The sequence below is a fragment of the Myotis brandtii genome, unplaced genomic scaffold, assembly GCF_000412655.1.
Source record: "Myotis brandtii unplaced genomic scaffold, ASM41265v1 scaffold266, whole genome shotgun sequence".
Classification (NCBI taxonomy): Eukaryota; Metazoa; Chordata; class Mammalia; order Chiroptera; family Vespertilionidae; genus Myotis; species Myotis brandtii.
Genome location: NW_005360124.1, coordinates 2,187,399 through 2,193,940, shown reverse-complemented (window position 1 = coordinate 2,193,940; position 6,542 = coordinate 2,187,399). Strand labels below are relative to the sequence as shown.

Here is a 6,542-nt window from a genome sequence, read left to right as displayed (position 1 = left end):
ACATCGATGAGAGAGAAACATCGATCAGCTGCCTCCTGCACATCTCCTACTGGGGATGTGCCCGCAACCCAGGTACATGCCCTTGACCGGAATCGAACCTGGGACCCTTCAGTCCGCAGGCCGACGCTCTATCCACTGAGCCAAACCGGTTTCGGCGATAGTAATAGTCTTAAAAATATTTCTCTTCATCAGATGTTTGGCCCCCTTGCAAAACTTTTGGTCTCTAAGCTTGAATATGGAGTTTTACTCCATCAATAGCATGACTGTCATGTTGTAGTGCATTCTGAAGTTCTTCTTCTGAAGAAAAGTGAATCCAACTCATACTTCTGTGAAAGCCAATCTCTGTCAAAAGGTACAGTGCACTTTCATATATGGCCAAAATGTGCAAAGTGTTCTCTCAGTTCACTCGAGGAGGTGGTCCAGGGAATTTTTCTGACAAAGGCAACGGGCCAACCAGTATTGGCCCGGAGAGCCATAGTGGACCTCGCTGCTAAAGCCGCCATCTTTAGCTTGAGGGACCTCGGCCCCTTCATACTATTCTTAATGGAAAAATGCAGCATCTTTTGTTCTATATCCCTCAACCTCCCGTTTCTCCATGCTCTGCTCCATCTTGTACTCTACTAGGTGAATCTTCATCAAACATCTCTATCATGGCACTTTCTTTCTCCCAATCCTTCCCTATTGTCTCCAGTAGTGATTCTTAAACTTCTTTGCACATCAGAATCACCTGAGAAACTTGTTATAAATCAGATGTCTTTTGAAAAGTAGGTGCCATGGTTACAAAATAATGTATGGCGAGATAAATGGGTAATAGATTTTCATCATGTCACCATGTTCACTAGGTCAGCATCAAAGGGATTTACATAAATGCTCAGAAGGCAGAACAACAGAATATGGGAGGGATAGCCCTCTTGGCAGATTTTTATGGAATAAGGTAAAAGGAAGGCCTTGGTTTTTACATCGCATAGTGAGTCTTCTTTTAGCTGTGTGATTTTATTCTTAGTTTAACATGTATTAGTCCCATGTTCAGAAAAAGACAGCTTTAACTCTTATGTTGGAGGATAATATATCATTTATTCCTCTTCAAGGTGAAATATGAGCTTTCAAAAAAAAAATCCTGCCCTGTAGTTGTTACAGCATTTTAATGTGCTTTTATATTTAATAATTTTAATGCAGTACATTAATTTTGATTATAAATGTTCCCACACACATGCCTATTGGTGATAATATTTTATGTTTACCTCATTTGTACATTTTTTGGGGGTAATGCATTCTGATAACTCATTAGGATACATGGCTGGAAAATTCTCATTTTAAAGTAGAATAGTTGTTAAGTAACATTAAATTTTAATTAGAACTCTTCACTGCATTTCATTATGAGGTTATTCTGTAATTTTCAGCAACTCCTGGTGTTTACTAATGCAGAAGTGACAGCACATAATACCGCTACATTATTGCCACATCGCTGGAGAAGACAATTGGAAAATAGGCATTGTTTATAGAGCCACAAGGGAAAACACAACCTCAGAACATAATGCTTTTTTTTCCCTTTAAATACCCTTTTTCATGTACATTTTGGCAACATATAGCATGTAGATCTCCCCTACCATAGGTTGAGTAGCCTACGTATAATATCTCTAGTTGCAATTTTCACATTTGCATGAAACCTTTTCTTGCAAGAGCAGGTGTGAAGTGGGGCTTGGTAGATAATAGTTCTAAATTGCTCAGATATATTATTTGTGGGAAGAAAATAAATCTCCAAATAACTGCCATAAACTAATATTTCTAAGAAGCTTTATGCTTTTTAAATAATCAGATTTTAACCCCTCTTTAATTAGGATGCAGATATTAAACTATGACCAATGGACATAATGGTGTTAGGAAGCTCCATCTAATGTACCCTCCACAATATGGCAGGGATGTATGGGTTGCAATGTTCATATATGAGCACACTGAAATTATTTTTTCCATTTAAAATTTTCTTTACGCAGATCTCATAATCTTGCTGTTAATTTGATATCTGCTCCCTTCCCTCATTATGCCCAAGAATGCTTCTGTACACTCAAATTGAATTGAGGCAACTATTTTAATAATTTGGATGAGAAATAGCTTTAACAAAGACATTTAGATAATAGGCGTAATTTGTGTTTGTGTGTGTGTGTTTAGTTGGTGTTGGAGTTGTTTTGGTGAGGGGTAGTTAAGTGAGGGGATGAGATAATATATATGGAATAGATTACCTTTATAAATAACTGAATTCTCCTCTTAATATGCCTTTTCAAACTAGAGTGAGAAAGCAGACATTATTGTGTTGTTCCTGTTCTTGGAGTAGGGGTGGGGAGCACTCAGTCTTTCAACCTTAAATATGATATTAGTTGTAGTACACGTATTATCTTGTATTACATTGGGAATCAAGCCTGCAACCCGTGCATGTGCCCTGACTGGGAATTTAACTGTGACCTCCTGGTTCATGATCAACAGTCAACCACTGACACCCAACCACAGTGGCTGGGCTAAATTTTAGTTAGATTTTGTTGTCTGATGGTACTGTTCAGTTCTTTTCTATTCTTGCTAATTTTATGTCTACTAATCTATTGATTACTGAGAGAACAGTATTGAAGTAAACAACTATAATTTTGGATTTGTCTGTTTCTCCTTTCAATTCTTTTAGTTTTTGCTTCATGAAGCTTTGCTGTACATGCATATTCATTTAGCATTGCTATGTATTCTTTTTGAATTGATATTTTTATCATTATGTAATGTCTCTATTCCTGTAATTTTCTTTTCTCTGAAGTTTACTTTGTTATTAATATAACAATGCCAGCTTTCTTTTGATTAATGTTTGCATGGTATATCCTTTCTATTCATTACTTTAATCTACTAGCCTATATAACAGTGGTTCTCAACCTTCCTAATGCAGCGACCCTTTAATACAGTTCCTCATGTTGTGGTGACCCCCAACCATAAAATTATCTTCGTTGCTACTTCATAACTGTAATTTTGCTACTGTTATGAATCGTAATGTAAATATCTGATATGCAGGATGTATTTAGGCGACCCTGTGAAAGGGTCGTTCGACTGCCAAAGGGGTCGCGACCCACAGGTTGAGAACTGCTGCTATATAATAAAGAGCTAATATGCTAATTAGACCTGATGGCAGAAAAACCAGTGGGCGGGGGGCGGGGCCGCGGGGCAGCGAGGCAGCTGGGACTGTGAGGGCCTATGCTTGCATGAATTTTGTGCATCAGGCCTCTAGTACCATTATATTTGAGGTGAATTTCTTGTAGATAGCACATAATCTCATGTTTTTATTCATCCTAAATCTATTTATGTCCATCTGACAATCTCTGATTTTTGATTGGTGTATTTAAAAAATTTACATTTAATGTAATTATTGATATATTTGGATTTGGGCTTATCATTTTATTGTGCTCTATTTCTCCCCTTCTGATTTTTATTCCTTTGTTTCCATTTCCTTCCTTCTTTTGGCTTATTGAACATAGTTTAGTATTCTATTTAATTTATACCTTGTATCTTTGACTATATTTTTTATATTTATTTTTATTAACTGGTCTAGAGGGCAAAAAGCAAATACATACTACTTAGAATCAATATTTTACCCCTTCAAGCACAGGCAGTAAGGATGAATTCAGCTGGCTTGGGATATTCAAGCCCTGTACATTCCAAAGGATTGGCCCTTGACAAATTCATGGGAAATAATCTCTAAATCCTTGGAATATCCTGCCTAATAAGAATGTTTTTGTATACCAAGGGTCTTGGGTCTTGCCAGATAATTTATGCTAACAATGTGATTATTGGGGGTCTTTGGAACACACTGTATCAGCTTGGCATCTTGAATGGGCTGAGGACTAAGTAACAGATCAGTCGTGTGGGTGTTTTGTGATTATGTGACCAACTCTCAATAAAAATCCTAGACACAAATTCTTGGTTGGGTTTCTCTGGTTGGTTATACTACCAATGTGTTTTTATACACCACTGCTGGGAGAATTAAGTGCTGTTGGTACAATTCTATTGGGAGAGGATAGCTGGAAGCTTGTGCCTGGTCTCTCCTGGACTCTGCCCTATGCACCTTTTACTTTTACTGATTTTAATCTGTATTCTTTTGTTGTAATAAACTTTAACCAGAGAATAATAACCTTTCTGAGTTCTAGGAGTCTTTTTAGAAAACCATTGAACATGAGTGTGGTCTTGGGGACCCTGACACAAAGTGGAATATAGAATCTTACCACTGTGTGGGTCTCTTTTACTCTACTCACTCTATCTTGTAATTGTTTTATGTAATACAACTACATACACTGAAAACCCCATCAGGCATTATAATTTTTGCCTTTGGCTGTCACACATATTTTAAAGAACTCAAGAGGAGAAGAATTATCTATATTTATCCAGATATTTAGCATTTCTTTTGCTCTTTATTCATTCTTGATATTCCAAGTTTCCTTCTGGTATCATTTTCCTTTTGTTTGAAAAACTTCTTTTAGCAATTCTTTTGAGTGAGTCTGCTGGCAATGCATTACAGTTTTTCTTATCTGTGATGTTCTTTTTCTTTAAAATATACTTTTATTGATTTTAGAGGGGAAGGGAGAAGGAGAGAGAGGTAGAAATATCAATAATGCGAGATAATCATTGATCAGCTGTCTCCTGCATGCCCCCTATTGGGGATGGAACCCGCAACCCCAGGCATGTGCCCTGGGAATTGAACTGTGACCTCCTGGTTCACAGGTTGATACTCAACCACTGAGCCACACTGGCCAGGCTGAGATGTTCTTTTTAAATATTTATTTATTTATTTTTAATCTTTATTGTTGAAAGTATTACAGAGGTCCTCCTTTACCCCCCATTAACCTCTTCCAGCCCATCCCTCACCCCCAAGCCTTCATCACCCCATTGTCTGTGTCCATGGGTTATGCATATACTCATACAAGTTCATTTGTTGATCTCTTCCCCCTCACTCTCCCCTGCCTTCCTTCTGAGGCTCAAAGTCTGTTCATGTTTCTATGTCTCTGGATCTATTTTCGTTCATCAGTTTATTAACAAAAACAAAACCAGCTCTAGCCAGTTTAGCTCAGTGGATAGAGCATCAGCCCCTGGACTGAAGGGGTCCCAGGTTCGATTCCGGTCAAGGGTGCATACCTCAGTTGCAGGATTGATCACCAGTCCTGGTCAGGGCGTGTGATGGAGGCAGCCAATTGATGTGTCTCTCTCACATAGATGTTTCTCTCTCTCTGTCTCTCCCTGTCCCTTCCACTCTCTCTAAAAATCAATGGAAAAAATATCCTAAGGTGAGGATTAAAAAAACAAAACAAAAAAACAAATGATCATTCCGGAATATTTTCACTGGATATATAATTCTTTCTTGACGTTTTTTTTTCTTTCAGCACTACCAATTAGAAGAGCTGATGGACAGGCTCAAAGGGCAGAGTAGGCTCAAAGCACTGACCAGCCAATTGTGCCAGCTATTAGGCAGAATTGCTTAGCATTGTCGGTGCCTGCTTTTTTTAAAACTTCTTCCAAAAAATTACTCCATTGACTAAGACCCAGGGGTTGCAAGTGCAGTCTAAGGAGTCTTGGCTTCCACATCACAGGCAAGGGAAAAGCATCTGACTGGGAAGAGCTTAACTGACCCGGATATATGTAAGCCATCATAGACGAGTGTTTATAATGATGGCTCTGGAATAACACACACTTAGCTTTGAATCCTGGATTTACGACTTATTGTGGAACAGGGTAAGTGCTACTTCTCAGAGCCCTGGTTTCCTTATCTGTTAAAAATAGGATAATGATGTTTACTTACTTCCCTCTCTTGGTGATTGTGGCGACCAATTTATGTAATCTGAAGAACAAAATGTACTCAGCGAATGTTAGCTTTTTATTCTTAGATTGTGTTGTGGGTGTCAACAGTCACTGTTCAACTTGGTCCTTCTAAAAGGGCGCAAGCAAGGGCAAAATCATGGGCATGACCTTTCTTGCACGAGCAAAGGAGTCATCACATTTTCCATGCTGAAACTATATCAGTTCCTTAAGTCAAATGTTATCAGAGCTAACAATGATTTACTTAAAACATTTTTTTAAATCTTTATTGTTGAAAGTATTACAGATCCCCTCCCCCCCCCACATTGATCCCTTCCAGCCTGCTCCCATCATTTCCCCAGGCCTTTCCCACACTATTGTCTGTCCATATGCATATATGCATATAAGTTCATTGATTAATCTCTTCCAGCCTTTCTCTGAAATACATCAGCCTGTTGCATGTTTCAATGTCTCTGGATCTTTTTTGTTTATCAGTTTATTGTATTCATTAGATTCCACATATAAATGAGATCATGTGATACTTGTCTTTCTCTGACTGGCTTATTTCACTTAGCATAATACTCTCCAGGTCCCTCCATGCTGTCTCAAAGGGTAAGAGATCCTTCTTTTTTAAAGCTGCATAGTATTCCATTGTGTAAATGTATCACAGGTTATAACGCTGCTATGAACATAGGGGTGCATATAGTAGTATTCTTTCTTATTAGTGTTTCTGG

General features: G+C 38.1%; 1 pseudogene; it reads right to left on the bottom strand.

The window, feature by feature from the left end:
* Positions 1–213: 213 nt before the first annotated feature.
* Positions 214–503, bottom strand: LOC102259597 (annotated as a pseudogene).
* Positions 504–6,542: the final 6,039 nt, after the last annotated feature.